Source organism: Cupressus sempervirens, chromosome 4 (genome assembly GCF_028749045.1).
Source record: "Cupressus sempervirens isolate cs-2001-9-10 chromosome 4, ASM2874904v1, whole genome shotgun sequence".
Lineage (NCBI taxonomy): Eukaryota > Viridiplantae > Streptophyta > Pinopsida > Cupressales > Cupressaceae > Cupressus > Cupressus sempervirens.
The window spans coordinates 646,713,862-646,736,378 of NC_143121.1; positions in this window are offsets into that span (position 1 = coordinate 646,713,862).

Genomic DNA, 22,517 nt, shown 5'->3' on the forward strand with positions numbered 1-22,517 from the left:
ACTTTTTAGCTTGTGCTACAAGCTTCCTTGAGGCCTTTATATTTGGTCTCTCTCATTGTAAATTCACATCATTCACATAGAAAATTCATTTTCTTATTGTGAAATATCTTTTCTCGCTTTGTTGAATTGCTCCAAGCTCTTGTTCCTTCTTCTCTGGTTTCTCTTCAGCAAGCTATTTGCATGCAGGGGATCTTGGCAAGTTGTGAAGTTGGATTTCATCAACTTCTACATGGTATCAAAGCCTCCCTACTACTTCTTGGTAGAAGGATTTTTGAAGCCACGATTCGGAGATACAAACCCTAGTTTGTTTGTGATTTTTTCTTTAATTGGGAGGAAGAGCATTTTTTCAGTATTTGGAGAAAAAGGAGAAAGAGGGTTTGACATAACAGATTTGAAATTTTTTGGGATTTTTTCTTTATTTTTCGGAGGTGTGATGGCGGCAATTCAAAAAAAAAAACTACAGAGGTGATTTTCAAAGAGCGATATCTCCCTCATACGGACTTGTTTTTTTGAGAATTTTTTGTTTGCTTTGGGGTAGAATTTCATGATCTACACATTGGTGTAGGAAGTTTGACATTTTTGTTCCTCATTTTTTCTGCAATTCAAAATTATCATTTTTTGCACCTTCAAAGGCTTCATTCAGGCTCATATGGAGACATATTTCAATGCTATTTTTTTAAAAAATGCATGATTTATTGTCTACTTTCTAGATCTGGAATTAGTTTGGAGTAATATTGAGCTCCTATTTTTGGTGTTGAAGTAGAGGCTTCAGTTTCCTCCCTCTTGGCATCCAAAATCCAGGTTCTTTTCTCAATTTTTGTGCTTTCTATAGTTGTTTCTTTGGTATTTGAGGGATATCTTTATACATTGTGAGGGGGAGAATTTTCTTTTCTGTAATTTTCTTTAGAATAGACCCTACTACTTCTGTCTTCTTCTCTCAATGTCGGATCCTTCTGTGACCCAGCTAACGTCGCACAACTATCACACCTGGAAAGCATAAATGACTAGGCTTGTCATGTCACAAGGTCTATGGTCATGTTTGGATGAGAACCAACCTATTCTGCAGCACCCTTTTGAGGTTCTTTAGCATAGAAACAAAATGAATGAAACCATGGAATTGATTGCACTAAACATCTCAGATAGTCTCCTATTTCACTTGGATGGTTTGACCACTCCTCAGGCTATTTGGACCAAGTTTCACAACTTGTTTGGCATAGTGAATGAGTTTCGAGCACTACAACTTGTTGCAGAGTTGACTACTTTGACACCTACTAGCTTCCCCACCATTGAAGACTTCTTGATGAAGTTCAAATCTCTGCACATAGTTTTGTAGGGATGTGGGAATAATAAAACAGATGATGAGTGTATCTTTTTGATACACTCAAAGTTGTGAGGACAATATCAGATCTTTTCTTCCACTTTCTACTCCACTATGGATGCCTTGGGTACCAGACATCATATGCCTTCTTTTGAGACATTTTGTAATCAGTTGAATGGGAATAGTCCAAGATCACTCAGATGGATTCACTTATAGGTTCACAATCACAAGCATTGCTTGCCAAGGATACACAGGAGCAGAAGGCGAAGTAGATATATGATTCCTCCTCTTAGCACACTACTAGTACATCCTCTTCTAAGAAGGAGAAAAAGAAGACTGAGACTCCTACCTGTTCCTATTGTCAAAAAGGATCTCATGATGAGTCACATTGTTTTCAGAAGAGATTTGATGGCTATGAGAAGTAGATTTTCGATTTGCAAGCTCTCCTTCATAAGAGCATTATTTCCTCTCCATCCTCTTCTACCTCACAAGGGTCTCCTTTTCAGGCTTCTTCCACCTCTTTGACATCTACACTAGATCTTGGAAAGGTTCATGCATTACGGGCTTCCATTACATCCTCTTCACAAGTCCCTTGGATACCAGATTCAGGTGCTTCTCACCATATGACGTCTTCTCAAGGTGTCTTCTCCACTATTGAGGCTTCTCCCATTCCTCATATTCTCATGGGGAATAACACTACCCTACCAGTCTATGGGAAAGGTTCAGTTCACATCTAGGATGGTATATTCAATAATGTATTGTATGTTCCATCTCTATCTGTAAACCTTCTCTCAATTTCTCAGATAACACATAGTGGATTAGGGAAGGCAGTTGAGTTCACTGTTGATTTTGTCTTCATTTGAGATTGTGCAACTAGAGGTCTTATTTCTATACTGGTAGTTGATCCTTCCACTCATCTCTACACCTTCTCGCACTTTTGCCCACCATCTCCATTTTCAAAGCATGACTCTTCTCTTTTGTAGGAGCATCATGTGGTGCAGTCAGGATACTTAAACCTTTGTATTATTCCTGAGATCCCTGTTTTGACTTCCACACCACATCCAGTTGAGGACTTTTCTCTTTTGTAGGATTCTTCTTCCACTCTGCCTAATCCTCCAACTCCATTCATCGAGCCTCCAAGTGCACTTGTTGTGGATTCTATAGTGGACATTCATGATAGTGTCATCACACCTACCTTGGGGATTCCCTTTCAGGATCCTCATATTTTCTCCTTTGAGCATCAGTTAGGCCTTCCAGTTTTCTCTTTCATTCAGGGGTTACCTTGTTTTGTTCCCTTATTTACTCTGCATTGGAGTTTCATTGGTTCAATTCTTTCTCCAGGGGCTCCATTATTTTGGGGTGCTTTGGTGTCTTTTCTATCTCTCATGGGGAGGGTAGTTATACTTATAGTTTTGAGAGAGTCTCTTGAGCCATTTCTGGTGGAAGTTGTCCTTGGGGGGTCTTGTTGAGGCCTTCCTTCCTTCATTTTTTTAGTATGTTTGTACTTACCTCTTTTTGGGGGAGAGTTTTTCCCATGAGGTTTTTCCTCTTTCCCTATTTCAGAGGTTGCATTTCTTTGCATTGTACATGGGTACCTAAAATGGCCTCGTTGTTGGGACCCATTCTGCATTTCATCTTAGTTTTTGTGAGCTTAAGGCATTCCCCTAAGTTGCACTTAAAGGGGGGTGTTAGAGTAAATAATTATTTATTAATTATTTATTCTATTACTTATGTTTACCTAGGTTAATGCATTTATTTATTAGTTGTAGTCTAGGAGTTTTTGACAACATGAGAGTTTGTTCCTATCTAAGTCATACTTATCTCCTCACCTTGATCGAGGATATTCCACCTTTTGTGGACGTATGCTTAGTTGTCAACCTTATCTTCTAGAACTTTTTAGCTTGTTCTACAAGCTTCCTTGTGGCATTTATATTCAATCTCTCTAATTGTAAATTCACATCATTCACATAGCAATTTCATTTTCTTATTGTGAAATATCTTTTCTCACTCTATTGAATTTCTCCAAGCTCTTGTTCCTTCTTCTTTGGTTTCTTTTCAGCAAGCTATTTGCATGCAGGTGATCTTTGCGAGCTGCGAAGTTGGCTTTCATCAACTTCTACAATCAATGCTTTTGTACAATAAGCTCTTGGTCCCAATAGTTGTTCCCAAAAGCATTTCAGAACAAGAATTTTTTTATGACCAAGCCCATACAAATATGCAATTTTTAGGTAGTATGTTCCATGTAGCTTCTAGAGAGATCTAACTGCAATTTCAAAATCATAATTCTAATAAAAACCACTACTTGTAATTTAAACTATGTCATGACTGAACCATAGTGCATTATCCACCAGAAGGTGTTGCTCTGCTCTTGCTCAATGTGCTAGTCTACAAAATGCCCCCATCTTCAATCCCTATAGCACATAATTTCCTGTGACATGGCTATACATGCATACAACTTTAATGTTCCTTATAGGCCTTTGGTATAGCTATACACAAGAAACATCTCTACATCCTCCTCATGACATGATTAATACATTACTAAACTAACACTTTTGATTTTCCCATCATTAAAACCAAAAACAATGTTTTTATAACTATACAGTACCTTCCCAAGATGGAAGAAAGTAGTTCCACATAGCTATTATAGATTTCCTCTCTCTTCCATTATCAAAGCTCCCCATATAAACAATGCACATCTGACCTCGTACAAACACATTTCTATACCTTGTTTAACATTCTAACATGGCATTCGAGTTCAAAATTCATACAAGTGGAGAATTAGAGCTTGCCTTCCCATCCTCTACTTTCATCTTGAAGAACAAGGGATCTAAGAGAAAGCCCAAAGTGAGGAGACCAAGAAGTGTAATTATAATAAACATCATTTGAAATTTTTGATGCATCCCACAAATCCTTTCAAAATTGAATTATTCTTCTCCTCTATAATCAGGGTGTGTATGAGAAAAATAAATATAGATATGAGCTTTGTCCATGTTGGCGATAAAACAAAATGTCTACTAATGGGCCCTTCATTGGTGAAAGGAATCAACACAACATGTCTTTACTTGTAAGGTTGGTACCTAAATCATTCTTAGAATATGCATTAATTCTCTTTTCTTGATACTAATCATGAAAAATGTCCATAATTCTACTCAAATTTTAAAAAAATTACCAAGAAAATAGGTACCTTTACTTTAAATATAAATGTTACTAAGTATATTCTACCAAAGCCCACAATGATAATGCAACATTTGAAACTAACAAGCTACATCTTCTTCACATCTTCATGGAAAACCACTTTGATGAGGCTAAATGTCTATTGCAATACTTAGAAATTATACTTTGAAAAAAAATGAAGCCACCCTAGTATTAGCTTGTGTTCTTTGGTTCAGCTCTACATATTACAGGGTGTATGGAGAATTTCTTGAAGCTATCCTGGGGCAACTTGAATTTGACAAAAAACTCAATCTGCTATAGATTAAGTGTTGAAAGTTGCTTTTAATTATGGAGATGTTCCACGCTGCATCAAAGAATTTTTGCATTAGCTTTATTTAGTGTTCTTTCTACAAATATTAAAAAATTTAGAGTTTTTAGATTTTGATATTATTGTTGAAGATTTTTATCAGCAAGCTTTGTTTGTAAACCCTTTTTCTATTTCGTTGTGGAATTCTTTCCTTCACATGTGCTGACATTCTAACAATCTAGCAGGGATCGTTGAAACTGCAAAGCAGCGAGGCATCATCAGTGGTTGGATGGATGTAATAATTTCCACTCGAGAAAGATGACTTGAGAAGTAAAGATGATGACAAAATAAAATGTTTGAAGTAAAATATTTGTCTATAAAGCATTACATACCTACTCTTACAGCTAGGCTTAAATGAGAATTCCTTAGTAAAGTGAAATAGTACCTATATCCATCTTATGGAAGCCATCAAACCTTCATAGTTATAGATCTTTGAATTGTATTTCACTCTGTATCCTCAAGACCAACATAATATCCTCAAACACTAGTAAGTTTTAAGGTTGAGAAACATCACTAACAAATATTACTATTGCAGGGACAAATAATATGCAGGTGGCACAATGCATTGGACGATACATAGCATCAATGGCATGTGGATAACTATTGTGGATACCTGGATAAATAAACAAAGTTAATTTATACTCTAGTCACATTTACATTAACCAAAGTATGATGGTATGAGTCCAATAGAGGCATAGTGATGGTGGGGACCTCGTTCAAGTTGAATGTCGCATATGCCAGCCATTTCAAATTATAACCAAAAGTAAACTTGCACATGAAACTTCAATTTAGCCTTTTTCCTTTATGTCAGTTATGGTTGTGGCACACTCATTGGATAATTTGATTTTATTATTTTTATTAGAAAATTTAATTCCTATGGATTCTCTTGACTCGAACATCTCCAACAAAACTGAAGAATCATAATAGTCATAGTAAAATTACATTTAATATTAGAAATATTTTTATATAAAAATTTAACAATAAAATATTTAAATTGTTAAAATTATTTAAAAGATTTAAATGATTAAAAATAATTAAAAGATTTATATACATATAATTTAATAAAATTATTGCAATTCATGTTCTTATATATATTACCTACTATTAGATTGTGCTACTAGAATAGAGAATATTTTTGGTTATATGCAAATACATTCATTTATTCGATGTCACATTTATTATTGGAAACGTATAGATCATTTTGTATGTCTTCATGTAATATGTTCAATCATCTACTACAATTATTCTATTTGTATTTTATACAAGATAAAGATATTAAATTTTTCTTTTCTGAATTGTTAAATATTAAGGGTGAGTGCACCAAGATGGTTTACAAAAAGGGGGGTATAAATGGACACCTTTTTTCTGAAATCGGGTAAACCTGAAATTGGACGAGACATTTGAGGATCATCCACTCAAAATGACAAGATGTTTAAAACATATAAATTGTAGTACTCTAAATTTACTTTCTAAACTACTAGATTTTTTTTTAAATGGATAATATTAGGTGGGTCAAACCCTATGCACACAAATAATAGCTCCTAATTTTTTTAGAAAATATAACATGGTTATTTTTGTGTGCAGCAGAAAAGACATAGTTATGTTCATTATTTCGCATATCCCTTTTGTAGGATGATAGCTAAGAGTCATATCTAGAATTTGTATTTTTTTTGTAATTTTTTGATAAATATTTTTTTTTATGAATTATTGAACTGACTACATCCTGAAATTTTGGTACATGTTTGTGTATTGAGCATAACTTGCACCAAAATAATTTTTAAAAAAATTATTATTTTTAAATGTGTATAGAGTCAAGTGTAGAACAATAATATATAGTTTATTTTGAATTTTTTTAAGTATATCAAAAGTTATTAAAAAATGGTAGACATATGTTTGTGAGGAATGTCAAGGCATTGGTAAAAGTAATTAAAGTTTACCATGTTAATGTTGTCCGAAAATAGAAAAATTTATATGGTTCAAAAGCTAAGAAGATGTGTAAGATTATGGTGGCAACTTTAGAGATACTCACTTCACCATTAGCAAACTTGATGAAGGCAGAGATGAGAATTTATCTTAGAAGATGAAAAAATGTCTAAAGGAAAACATGGAGGGAAAACTATCTCCCAAGCCTTTGGCTTGTTTCCTTAGGCTATCACCAAGCCATAACCCAATTGGATTTCTAGGATTCAAATAACCCAATCAGGTTATGAAAATGAAAAAGTGCATTTAAAACCCAATCAGGTTTTAAAGAAGTAAAATTTACTTGTTCAAAACCTGATCAGGTTTTGAAGAACTAAAGTAAGGCTTTACTCTGGAGGCCATAACTTTCACATATGAAGTCCTATTGAATCCATTCAAAATGCATTGGAAAGATATTGAAGAGATCTAGAACAAAATGTAGATAACTTAATCCGATGACATCAAAATTTTACTTACCATAAATTTTAATTAATTATAGTCTAAAATAGGTAGTCATTATTTTCTAAATAAGCAATCAATAAGTAAAAATGAATGCTAACATATATCTCTCTTACTAAATCCTAACCTCTTGCATTATTTCACTAACTCTCTCTCTCTCTCTAAATTGTTACCCTTAAGCATTGTCTCTCTCTAAGTAACCGCTAAGCCCCCTCTCTCTCATGGACCCTAAACTCTCTCTCTCTCTCTCTCTCTCTCTCTCTCTCTCTCTCTCTCTCTCTCTCTCTCTCTCTCTCTCTCTCTCTCTCTCTCTCTCTCTCTCTCTCTAGTAGTAGTAATACATAACCCGATCGGGTTATTAGTCAATATGGATAATTTAATCAAGACTCGATAACCCGATCAAGCTATTGAAAATTGTAAATAAAAAACATGTCAATAGTTATTATGTTGTTCCAATGTGGTCCACAATATTCTACTACTATTTCCCATGTGTTTATGTACTAAGTATGCAAGTATCAAGGTTTTTTGTGCTTGGGAATGCTAAATTTGATCTATTTTCATGTGCTAACATCTTATTTTATGTTTAATTTTGTATCTTGTGATTGAGCATAAGATAATCATGCAATTTTTTTTAATTTTGTATTTGATCATGTATTTTGTTCATGTTATTGTTTATAGGGTGATTTTCTTGGAAATGATGAATTTGTTCTATTATATCCACATGTTAGTTTATGTTTGTATCTTGTGATTGAGAATAAAATAATGATGCAATTTTTTTTAATTTTGTATTTTATTCATGTAATCTGCATCTACAATCATGGGAAAGAACAAGAGAGGAACGCTTGAAAAATGAGAGGCAGTAAAGGCACACACAAGGGAGCGTACGATGAGATTACGTGAAGGTAAATCATCAAATGCCTCCAATGTAATTGATGAAAATATGCATGTTGATGTTGATGTCAAATGCAACTAATTTGACAAACAAAAATGTTCAACATACCTCAATTGAAATAATTGTGACAAATACACTTACATCACCTAATGCCCCTAATGTGACATCTCAAGTTAAAATGATGAATGCACATAATGTAAGTAATGAAAATATAGAGCATGTGCATACATCAACTTCTCTTGGAATAATTTGTAGAAAACCAAAGTTTCTATTTAACATTCATGAAAATATTTTGAAGCCAGTGCATGATAAAATGTCAAAAAGAAATTGTAGGAGAATTGTTCAAAAGATTGGAATAACTATCTTGAAATTTTAAATCAAAGTGGAAGATGCCAACTTGTTGTTGAAATGGTTTAAAATATGAAATTTAGAGAGACAATGAGAACTTTTGGGTTAAGAACATCTGAAAATTGCAGTGAAAGAAGCATTGTTAGAAATATCTTTGATGCATACTAATCCATTGGTTCAAAAGCACATACTAAAGATGCTAATACAAGTCAATGGGTCCTCACATCAACCATAATTAGAAAGGAAATTACAAAAACTTTAATCATAAGCAAAACAAGTAAATCATTAAGGATAAGTAGAACAACGTTAGTCAAAGCCTTAGTGAGGTGAGAGAAAATTGAGAATTCTAATGAGACTTATTTTTGGTCATTCCAAGGTAGACTCCCACATAAGGATAATTTTATTGTTGATTCACTAAGAACATAAATAGAAAACTTTTGGCATGACAACACAAGGGCTTCACCAAACCAAAAAGATGTTGTCAAAAGACAAACTGGAAAAACAAACCGTGAGCCACATGCAAAACATTTTTTGGATATGACTCAAACACAATTTTATGAAATGTTTCTTCAAATATTTCCTCAAATTATAATCAACCAAAGGTTTTTTGAAATGAAAAAACCATTCTATGTTAAAATAAATCATACACCCACTACATGTTGTAGGGTTCATGTTGATTTTTCTAGGCATTATGATGTTGATTGTTATATATGTTCTACTTTCTGTACTAATGACATATTGAATGAATGTTGTACTTTACATTTATTATAAGACCATGTGTTTCAAAGTTTTTTTCCCTCAATGTGGTGGTTTGAAATATTTACATAAATGCCTACATCTAGATATCACACATGAAATTTGTAAGACACTAGTTTCTCTTAGAAAATACAAGCTAGTTATATATGGTGTTAAAGATGCAAAAGAATTAAAGAGGTGTGAATTAGTGAAAAGTGATGTGCGTGTACTTGATTTTATGAAATTATTTCAAGAGAAAATAGTTTATGAATACATAGGTCATACACATAGATCTAGATGGTTAGATGGGAAATTCAAGTTGTGTAAGGACACTTTTCCATTGGGTATGATTGTGTCAGTTGTTGACTTTGCTAAAAACTATACATTAAAACCTCAAAGAAGTGAAACCAATGTATTAAAACTCTATACAAGTGTCAATTTGTTTACACATAGCATTTATGCATGCACATGATAACATAGAGGAGGATAGAAAGGTATTAAAAGAGTATCACTTCTATATTAGCGATGATCGAACTCATTCATCAGAGTTTGTGCAAGGATGTTTTGGAGCTTTCTATGATAATTTGAGGGAAAGAGATGTAAGATACAATCAACACAATATATGGTTAGACAATTGCACCGCACAATTCACAAATGCGCAGATGTTTTATTGGTTGAGTAGGATGCATGTGACAACTACAGTGCAACATTTTTGGAATTTCACTAAGGTGGTACATGGAAAGGGAGAACATGATGGTGTTGGATCATGTATGAAAATATCCCTTAGTAGAGATGAATTAAAGTACAAGGTGATCCAATATTAGGAAATGTTGAAACAATTGTCCAATGGTGCAATTATACAATGGGACTAGCTAATACAGGTAAGTCTATGGTTTCTAGATTTTTTTGTTGATGTGTGAACCTAACATTGAAAATTTGCAAGGTTGTTGTACAGTTATAGGATCAAGTGAGATTCATTCATTTCAAAGTTCAAATACAACGTCGCTAGCTATTCACACTAAAAAGCTTGCATGCTTTTGCTCTTGTATGCATCATTTATGGGATGAATGTGAATCAAAAGAGTAGGTTGACCAACGGTCTTGTAGATCTTTGCATCCAATTGATTCATACCAACTTCCTACAACACTACAGCTCAACCTAATTGAAGCATCAATAGATTTTGAGCATGTATTTGACCTAGTTGAACCAGGTGTTAAGTTATCAATTTAATACTTGGTTAATTAGATTACTTTCAATTTTGGCATTAATTTCTCATTCTGTATAATGAAAGTCATGTATATGCAGTTATTGCATATAAGAATAATGATGAAGGAACATATTACTTTCTATGTCAGTGATTGATGCCAAAAGTAAACTGATAGCTACAATCATTGATGGTGTGGATATTGAGTACCCAATAGGATCCATCATTGTGACAGACACATGGCTTAGAAGGTAGTATATTTTTGTCCCCTGCCATGAAGATTTCTTTAAGTCAAATTCTCATGTATAATGTATCAATTTTGACTTTAAATTAACTTTATAGTCAAATGTAGGTACCCTACAAGAATTCTACCATGTGGTTATTTGAGAATTTTGACACACAATGTAATGCCCCGTCAAGGGATCCAAAGAATTATCTAGTATTTCACTAAGTTTGGTAGCATTTTTTTTTTTTTTTTGGAAGTAATTACCACATACAATTTATGCACGATAACAGAAGCAATAGCAATGTCCATCTAAAGAGTAAACTTAACATATACAATAGATTACATTCTTTAAGATCCCCTTAACATGAATTACTTACATGAATCCATCTAGTACAACATCCACATGAAATAATATGATAAGTCCAATGTTCAATTATTACATATCCAACTACTCATTCATCCACTGTACATGTCACAGGGTATGAAGGCTTAAAAGAATATACATATGTAGAATAAAGTACATCATCCTATTCTAATCCATGATACATCAAAGTAAAGATAATCACATGATACATCATCATAAAAGTCATTTACATCTATCAAAAAGATCAAATAAATAAACTAAGTGCACGGTTCCTCCTAACCGTTAATAGCATCATTAGACCATCGTGGATCCTAGCCATCCCTCCGTGCGTAACATTCCAAGCACCGAAGAGATCATCGGTATTATCATAGTAGGAATGTCACTCCTAAACATCCTACTAACATAAAAAGTAAAGCATAAGATATCATCATCTAACATATGCTAATCATTAATGAAAGGATACATATCCACCATCACGAAGGACGCATTAACCACAAAGTCTCAATGAATCTCAAATGATAAGAGTGGAAAATACACTACCACCCGACCGCGTGGTACCTAAGTGGTCCACTCCCACCGTGCTGAGGAGATAATCTCAAGTCCTAAAAAAGTTATCAAAACCACATAGCACACGACTCTAAAGTCCAGGAATCCTAAAAGTATACTAACTCAAAGCTTCCAATCACAAAACAGACATCTACTTCCCAGAGGCACACAATGACATGTAGGAACCTACTATGCAAGCGGGAAAGTGTCATCGCATTTATCTCGTACAAGTTACCCTGGCAGTTAGCTAAACTCCACGGGTCCATACAAATCTCATGCGGCCACTAGTATCCTTTCATACTGACAAGGCATACTATGGAATGCAAGGTCGCAACCATGCGTTCTCTCTACTCCCATCCTAGCCTATACAAGCACTCAAGGCATGGGCGAGAACCAAAAACTCTTATCTTTTTAGGTTCATTCAGTTAGTATTAAGTGTGTGAATGTTATCACTTATTAACCAACTTACAATGAGTTACCCTGGCAGCCTCTTAGGGCCCCGGCCCCCATTGCAAGCCACTTCCCGACACTACATGCAGATATCCTACCCTAATGCTCATGGTATCATAAACATAAAGAAAGTCCACAAAATCACCATAATAAGGATCAACAAATATCCATGATTAAAAATCATTAAATATGCATAAAAGCATCAAATCACCATGAGCAACATCCATAGAAAATCATGAACACAATAGCTCTCTATTGGCAACTGAAGTATCACTGATAATCAAAATATCCATTGGTTCTCAATAACCAAAATATATCTCAAAATCATACTGATCGAAGACTCCAAAATGGTTGAGTCAAACATGTCACATCATGACATCATCAATAATAAATCCACATATTAGTCCCATCATGGCGACTATAATATATCCAAGGATAACTGATCGATGACCAAAATAATGGTTAAGTCAAGGGTTCCAGACATAAGAAATCTCAACTATAACAATCAGTATTCACAACCAATTCATAGAGCATTCCATCACATAATCATGGTTGGGTTTATAAAGATCGAATTTAAAACATCATCAAGACATCACATTCACATAACCCCCAAGCCTCTGGTAGACGTCCTATACCGGTCAACACTAGTCAACCCAAAACCCAAAACATTAGCATAATGAATACACAATGTAAACACATGTTTTGGTTTTGCTAAGTTTTCAAATTTGAATTCATATGCAAAATCTCAGTTTTTGTATCCCAAGTTTAGAGGAAGAACATTTTCCTACATTTTTCCATGTATTAATTTTTGGATGGATTAAAAATCCCCTCTAAACTTCAGTTTCCAATTATAACATTTAAAAGACATTTCCACTAACTTAATTTTCATATGCTTCATATATCTTATAATCTTGAACCATTAATTCATAATAGTTAAAACTATAAAATTACAAAACTATTCATCATTAAAAAGAGATGAATTTATAAATCTTTTATTATCAACTTTAAATCTTTTAATAACATATATATATATATATATATATATATATATATATATATATATATATATATATATTTATATTTATATTTAAACATATACATACGTACATATATAATATAATATTTATTTTTTTTGCATTTTATAAAAAATGAAACTGAATTTTATTAATTTCGATTCATAAAGGAAATTGAATAACAAAGTTTCCTTAGAACAAAGCCGAATCGATTATGCCGTCGGCTGTCACTGTGGTGACAATTGCCGCGGGTACCCTGCGACCAATACAGTCGCGGGTACACTGCGCAGCAGGTACCGCGCGCCCCTTTAAACACGAGTACGGGGTGCGATTCCGCCCCCACCCAACATGCATTAGTATTGTTTAATCAAACAATCGCAGCGCGATTTAATAAGTTGCGATCCCGCCATAATAAGGTTGTGATTATATAAATATATTTTATATATATATATATACATACATACATACATACATACATACATACATACATATATATATATGTATGTATATATATATATATATATGTATGTATATATATATATATATATATATATATATATATATATACATATATATATATATATACATACATACATACATACATATATATATATGTATGTATATATATATATATATATATATATATATATATATGTATATGTATATATATATATATATGTATATATATATATGTATATGTATATATATATATGTATATGTATACATATACATATATATATATACATATATATATATATATATGTATATGTATATATATATATATATATGTATATATATATATGTATATGTATATGTATATATGTATATGTATACATATACATATATATATATATACATATATATATATACATATATATACATATACATATACATATATATATATATATATATATATATATATGTATATGTATATGTATATATATATAATATACAGAATCTCAGATTGTTTATAAAAATACAAGCTTTCATTTTCAGAACCTCTCTATGAAACTTGTTCTTTTAAGAATTTCTCTGATGACTAATTCTAATGGGTTTGTCCATGAATTGCAACCCTAGTCCATATTATTTTCAGATCTAAACATATAGAATCCTTAAATAAAACTTAATTGCCCAAATTGAAAATGCACAATGAAGACATATGGAAAATACGAAGAAGACAGGGGAAAGCAAGATGCAAAAGTATCATAATGAAATCACAAGAATATACCCAGATTCTGATGCTAACTCGCTTATCCTCAGACAACCTGCAGAGCAAGCTCCCCTTCTTCAGAATTTTCCCGAATCCTCCAATGCTTCAACTATTCTCCACACTAACCATACTATCCACGCTATGTCCCAGCTCTATATCCAAGCTATTAAGGAATGCCCGAATATAAAGAGCTTTCGGATAACCCTAGAATGCTTCTAGAATCAGCTGGAAGATATCGCCAACTAAGCATGGACCTATTTCCAACCTTTTTGATAAGCCCTAGGGTTGTAGACACCATGTGCTTAATTGATGCACTAACCCCCGTGTTGTTGACACATGAAAAATAGGGAACTGCATTATTTCCTATGCAAACTTATAACTCCAATAACTTTTAAATTAATTTTCATTTAAATATTTATAACTCCCACTTTAATCTTCATAACTTTTATTTTAATTTTTATAACTTTTATTATTAATATTTGTTTATTAATTAATTAATATTTTATAATTAATATTTATTTTAATTTCTAATTTTCTTTTAATTTAATTCTTTTATTTCTCGATTAATTCTTCTTGAATTAATTATAATCAAAATATCAAAATCATGATATTTAATCCTCTCAAATAATTAATTTATTAATTAAATCTATTTGTTAAGACTTAATTAATGGAAAATTCACCATAGACCATGATAAAATATGAAAACCCATCATAGGAAAATTCATACGAAATCAGTCTAAAAGATTAAAAATCACAAAATATGTCATCCGACACATTCAGTGGGTACTCAACTCAGATACTTGTCCTAACTCACTAGGACAAATGGTTTGAGAGTTTGGGATTTGGACTTGAGAATTTATCTCCCCTCTCTTATCATTGAGATAGTATAATAGGGTACGCTCATCCTGGCAATTCAGGGAAGTCGATACCCGGTACCTACAACCTGTAGAAAAAGCCATGCATGTACATACAAAATATATAGTGCTAAGCTAAACAGGCAATGGCAGGAGGTGGTGCATCGTGTAGATCCCGACTAAGCAGGTGACTACGACTCCCTTCCTTAACCACATCAGAAATGCCATACAATAAGAAAACACGCACACCATACACATGCAAGTATGGGGTAAGTATCCATAATAAAACACATAAGATAATCAACCATCTAACTAATCATCAGCAGTAACTGAAAACAATATAATGATCATCATATACACATGAAATGTGAAGTCTAAATGATCTCATCATATAATAACTGAATCCATAACATAATGTCTGATAGTGTCAAAACAATACCACTAATCCATCTACATAAAACTAGTCCATCAAAATCTGATAACAATAGCAATAATATGTCCAGAGAAGATGTGAACGAGGGTAGGCACTACACACAAATACATATTCTTCATTATTCTAACCTTATTATTGCAACAAATGTTCAATTGATACCGTATCATGGTAGGCCTCTTAACAAGAAGTTGTGGAAAGTACATGAATATGATCACGATGCAATACTTGATACAATAAGGGTTAGATCCTATCTAGAAGTTCCCTTGAATGATTGTGTGCTATATAGCTAAATCATTCTACATATGGTAGAATAATTTTGAAAATTTTGTATATATATTATGCAAAATATTGCAACTTCGTAGGGATGTGCATATGTAGATGCCAAATTTTGTATATATAAAAAAGACGACAATATAACATGTGTATACTTATATGCCGTATTTTGTATATGATAAGAGATGTCACATGTGCATATTTAGATGTCAAATTTTGTATTTAAAACTGATAAGAGATATAAATATTATACATTATTGTTATAAAATTTGTGCATTTGATTTACATTTATGGTTATAAATTTGGTTCTTGAATTCTTTTTCTTGGGTTTTATGATAACTTCTCCTTAAAAACATATTCAATTATCTTCAACTTATATGGATTTATAAGGGAAATACAAACTTCACCTAATAGGCCTAATGATTGTACACCAAAAAAAGAGTGCACTTCCCTAAACCCTTCTATCCAAGGTTTTCCATGGATTGGAAAGCTTGAATGCCGGCTTAGGGCTCCCTAGGCATGGAGTTGAAAAGTGTACAAATAATCACAAAATGACTCTCAGCTAAGCCTTAGAGATGTAGCCCTTGCCAGTAAACCATGAAATGGGAGATTCTTTGAGCAAGAGCAAGAATGCAAGTGTCAAAGAACTCTTGATGCATGCAATGCAAGAATGCAACTCTGTTAAAATGGAATGCACAATGCAACTAAGCTACACAAATGAAAGTATTACAGCCATCCTAGTTAAACTATGTGATCTAAGCTACTTGCAAAAGGAACTACACTATGTGATCATAGAGTATTTCAGCCCCCTCGGGATCAAAATCAAAATGAGGTAAGAGATTGCATAAATGAGCGAGATATGAGAAAATTGAGATATAGCAGTGTCCAAGATGATAAATAGAGGATTAGAACCAAAGAGTGACCACCAAGCAATGAAGATATGCCCCAATTTGACTAACTTTGACCAAGAAAGATAAAGCATAAGAATTAGGTCAAGTGGAAGAGAGTAGAAGTGATGAAGAAATGATGATTTTCCCTACAAGATTCAAAGATTAAGCCTCAATAGGTCAGCCAACTACATTGAAGAAAGAAGAAATTTTTGACTAGCGAGATGAAGCCGAATTTGGATTTTGATCCTAAAAATGGATCTAGGATGTCGAGATTAGCAAAGATAGGTCAAAAGCATACATGAGATTGTAAGATAGAAAAGAAGAGATAAGATAAGATCAAGAAGAGGTAAGAAAAGGATGAACATAGTTAGCTAACATGTCCATGAAAGATAAAGAAGAGAGCTCTCTCAACATGCAAAATGTAAAACTAAGCTAGAATGAACCCTAGAATGAAAGCTAGTAGAAAAGGTGCAATTGCAAGGGTTACATAAGTAGGGTCTAGTTTTTATCATCTAGCCTTATTAGGGGCATCATAAGATCATACAATCATCACTAGCAAAACAATGACGATATGAATATGATCTATGTCAGATAGAAATATGGGAATCCAACCTAAGCATCAAAGACATGCAAGTCAAGATGACTAATAAAATTAGATTTCCTAAGTTTAGTATAGCAATATTACACCTGTATCAAGGCATAAGCACCAGGATGACCCTCGAGTGCGATCTTGCAAAAAATAGTCAAGGATGATACCTTTATAACTCCAAGTGTCAAATAGGATCAATATGAAATTTTTTAAAACACTATAGACAAATAAAGTATACCCACAAGCAAAAATCAAGAAAACATGCCCCATGCCCCCAATCTTCTAGTCAATAACATCCTCAAGAGACTATTAGGAAGGGAACAAATAGTAAAGAAATTGTCATAGACAGTACACAAAGTAAATAAAGATCAACATAGCTCAATCATTTAAGTGTTTAAGTGCATGTGTGTAAGTCATTTGGCTATTTCTTCAAAGATTAATCCTGATAGTGACAAATATTGCAACATCGAAGACTGTAGGTAAACTATCTAAAAGTGTTAAGAAACACTTGATGTCCAATTGGGGGGTAGTGTTGAGAAACACTATTTTGTGAGTTGCCAAAGAAACCCTAGTGCAAAAGGAAACCTCGAGTAGGCTAAATAGTAGTGCCCTCGAGACAAAAACACAAGACAATTCAAAGCTAGGAAATGTGTAGCAAGATGGGTGATTGAGACTGATAGTCATGGGTGCAAGGGTCTCAAGCAGTGCCTGTTTCTAGGTTTTCTTTAGCATCTTTGCTTTTTCCCTTTTTTTTTTGGTTATACATCAAAGCACCTATTGCTAGGTTTTCACTAAGATGATCATTTTTTTAGGACATTTTCCAATTTTTAGGATTTTTTTCAGGATCATAAATATGTACAAGATAGTTGAGCACTAGGTCTTTAAGCATAAAACTTCTTTAAGTGTAGGACATTGATGGGCTCTACAAGATCTTCACCTTCAAGAGTAGATAACTGATAAGCACTAGACCCAAACGTTGTTGTGATAATGTATGGGCCTAACCAATTAGGTTCAAACTTTTCCTTCTACTCTCTATGTTGTTGATTCTTTGGATTTTCTCTAAGAATGAGGTCACCAACTTGAAACTCACATGGATGAATCTTTTTGTTATACTGAGTAGACATGTGCTTCTGATAAGCCTGCATGTAATTGAATGCTGCTTTGCTACACTCATCAAGGGTCTCTAATTCTTGTATTCACATAGCTCTATGGTCTTCATCAGTTATCAACCCATGCAAAGAGACTCACAAGGAAGGGATCTCTACTTCTAATGGGAGGACAGCCTCAGAACCATAGATTAAAGAGAAAGGTGTGGCCCCTGTAGGAGCATGAATAGTAGTTTTATAGGCCCAAAGTGTTGGATTTATCCGTAGGTGCCAATCTCTCCCAGACTTATGAACTATGCAATGCAAGATTTTCAGAAATGTTTTTTTGGAGGCTTCCGCTTGACCATTCCCTTGAGTGTAATAAATAGAAGATCAATGTTTTTTGATTTTGAACTTCTTGCATAGTTGTCTTATTTCCTTATTTTTGAACTATCCTCCATTATCAGTGACAATAGAAGAAGGGATACCATATCAACAAATGATGTGATTTAATATGAATAGGGCAACATGTTTTCCTGTAGTAGCAGATAATGGTACAGCTTCGACCCATTTAGTAAAATACTCAGTTGTGGTAATAATAAACTTATGACCACTAGAGGAACTTGGGTGAATTTTTCCGACCGAGTCAAAAGCCCATTGTTGATATGGCCAATATGTCACAGAAGGGATCAACTCACATCTAGGAGCATGAATTAAGTTACCATGGAGTTGACATTTTTGACAAGACTTGGCATAACAAACAGCATCAGCTTGCATAGTTGGCTAGTAATAACCTCCCCTAAGCAGCTTTCGAGCAAGTGCAAGGCCATTAGAATGTGCCCCACAAATGATGTCATGGAATTTAGCAAGTGCCTTTTGAGACTCTTCTAGCTCTAAACACCTAAGCAATGTTCTATTTAGACCCCTTCTATGCAAGTCACTAGAGACCAAAATGTAATGTGAAGCATTATGAAGGAATTGGCATTTTTGGTTATGCGTGAGGTTTTTAGGAAGAATTTGATCACATAGGTAAGAGAAGATATCGACATAGCGAGAAGAATCATGACCTACAATAGTGTAGATCACTTGGTTATCAAGAGAATCATAGGCAGGATGATGCAGTTCTTCCACTAGGAACTCAAATCAAGATTCACGTTCTTGTAGTTGGAGAATAGATGCTAGAGTAGCCATAGCATCAGCAACTTTGTTTTTTGCCCTAGGAATTTTCTGAAATGCCACAAAAGTGAAGTAGTTTCTTAGAGCATCTATCAACCTTTTATAAGGTATCAACTTTTCATCCTTCGTTTGATAGTCATTATTCACCTGGTATGCAAAAAATAATTCCATTTATATCATTATTCCATTTATATCATCATTAATCCCAACAAGATCAGGAACTTGAGCCTCTTTCTCTATTATGCAATATGTACTTTGATGGCTCAAGGAATAGAAATGGATCAAGGGTCGGTGTTATGTTGGTCTCTCCTACACAAATAAGATACTACTTCTCCTTTAGGCTCCAATTCAATTGCACCAATAATTGGCCGAGTAATTTAGTTATTCTCCATTCAAGAGCCATCTTGATCTCATTTGTTAAAGCCTCATATTCTACCATGTTGTTTGTACAAGGGAACAAGAGTTTGTAAGATTTTGGAATTGCATACCCATGAGGAGAAACAAATAATATACCAGCTTTAGCTCCATTTTGTGTGTGAGAACCATCAAAGAACATTTTCCAAGTTCTCTCAATGATGTACATGATTGAGGCATCTAGAAATTCAGCTTCTATGGGTGTTGTATCCTCTAAAGAAAAATTAGCTAGTTGATCAACTATATCTTGTCCTTTTATGGCTTTACATTCGACATTCTAAATGTCAAATTCTGAAAGAATCATCATCCATTTAGCGAGGGAGCTAGCAAGCGCAGCTTTGCTCAACAAATATTTCAAAGGATCAATTTTAGCAACTAGGTGGACTATATGTGCCAACATGTAATGTCAAAGATTTTGAGACGCAAAGACCATTGCAAGAAAAGCTTTTTCAATGCTAGTATAATTCATCTCATAGGAAACCAAAGTTTGATTAATATAATATATGGCCTGTTCTTTACCAATCTCATCACTTTGGGCTAATAGTGCTCCTAAAGAAGAAGTTGTAGCTGAGATATACAAGATCAAAGGTTTTCCTGGAATAGGTGGCATCAAAATTGGAGGTTTCACCAAGTACCCTTTGATTTGATCTAGACTTTGTTGACATTCATAATTCCAAATATGAGTGCAACCTTTGCTCAAATTCTTATTGAAAGGTTGAGCTTTATCAGCTAATTGAGAAATAAACCTCCTTATGGATTGTAGACATCCTTGTAGACTTCTAAGTTGATTGATATTTTTTGGAGGAGGCATATCCATGATAGCCTAGACTTTTTCAAGATCAACCTCAATGCCTTTTACTAAGATAATGTAACCTAGCAACTTTCCCGAAGTGACACCAAAGGCACACTTTTTTGGATTTAGCCTAAGTTGAAATTGTTCCATACAGTCCAATATCAAACTAAGGTCTTGAAGGTGTGTGTCTCTTGTTCTATATTTTTCCAATGTGTCATCAATATAGTCTTCCATATTTTTATGCATCACATCATGGAAAATGGTGGTCATTTCTCTTTGGTAGGTATTCCCAACATTATTGAGCCCAAATGGCATGACATTCCAATAGAAAGTACCCCATGCACATGTGAAGGTTATCTTTTCTTGATCAGCTAGAGCTATCTTAATTTGGTTATACCTAGAAAACCCATCCATAAGGGAGTACATTTCATATCCCACAGTCATGTATACGATCATATCAATATTTGGTAGTGGGAAATCATCCTTGGGGCATGCTTTGTTAAGATCTCTGAAGTCAGTACAAACTTAGATGGTTTTATCATGTTTGGATATAGGTACAATGTTGGATATCCATTCTGCATAGTCAATTTCTCTAATAAAGTTTGCACTCAATAGTTTCTCCAACTATGCTTTTACCAACAAGGCCACATGTGGATGCATCTTCCTCAATTTTTGTTTAATAGGTTTGATATCAGGAGAAATAGATAAATGATGCATGATAAGGTCTGTGTCAAGCCCAGGCATGTCTGAGTATGCCCATGAAAAATTGATCTTTTTATCCTAGAAAAATTGGGTAAATTGCTCATTTTCTTCAGCTGACAATGATTGAGCTACATGAATAATTTTAGGAGATTCCTCTATCCCCAAGTTGATTGGCTATGTAGGCTCAATAAGAACTGATGATCTATCTTTAAAATATCTTGGTAGACTACCAAGTACCTCATCCATGGGTGTCTCAAAGAGGTTTTCACCCTTAGATCCGTCTTTATTTTTACTATTTTTAGATTCAAATACCGCCACAACGTGGTTTTTTCCATCTAGCCATTTTTTTTTTCTTTTGATTTTATGACTAAGGTACTTGATATTTGATTCTGTCATGTGAATAGTAGGTTCACTGGTGGAAGAAGTGATAGGTTCAATGGCATTTAGGTAGCAAGTGATCTCATAGTCATTGTGGAAAGATAGTATTTCTAGTGTTTGATATTGAATGGACCAAACTATGAGATTTGGATGGATCAATGAAAGTGAGGTAGAAGCCTCAAGGTGATTGATGCAGAAAGAGTCATCTCTTGTGACATGCGAAGGTGAGCCCATATTGAATGTTGCAAAGGTATCCAGATTAGGAATAGTCCTAGAGGAACTATCATGATCCACTAAAGCATATTGTAAGCCAAACTCATCTAACCCCACACTAGACTCATCGACTACATTTGGTTGAGTTGCATAGGCATGAATAACATCCACTCCTAGTTCACAAGAAGCATCTGATAAACTTTCCCATTCATACTGTTGAGAGTCTGTACTCTGATCTCTAGCAATTAGATGAGCAATATTTTTCCTAATTCGGCCTCTATTCATGTCCTCATGGTCGCATTCATCTTGTTCTAATTGTCAAGAAGTGGAAGCTTCAGCATCATTAGTGGTATTTGGAGTGTCTTCCCCCCAAATAAGAGAAGTTGTAGGCACAAAGTCTTCATCTTGTAGAGCGGTAGCAATAAAGGGAGGATTATTGCCTTCTGAGTCACTAGATATGGGCGCATTTTGAG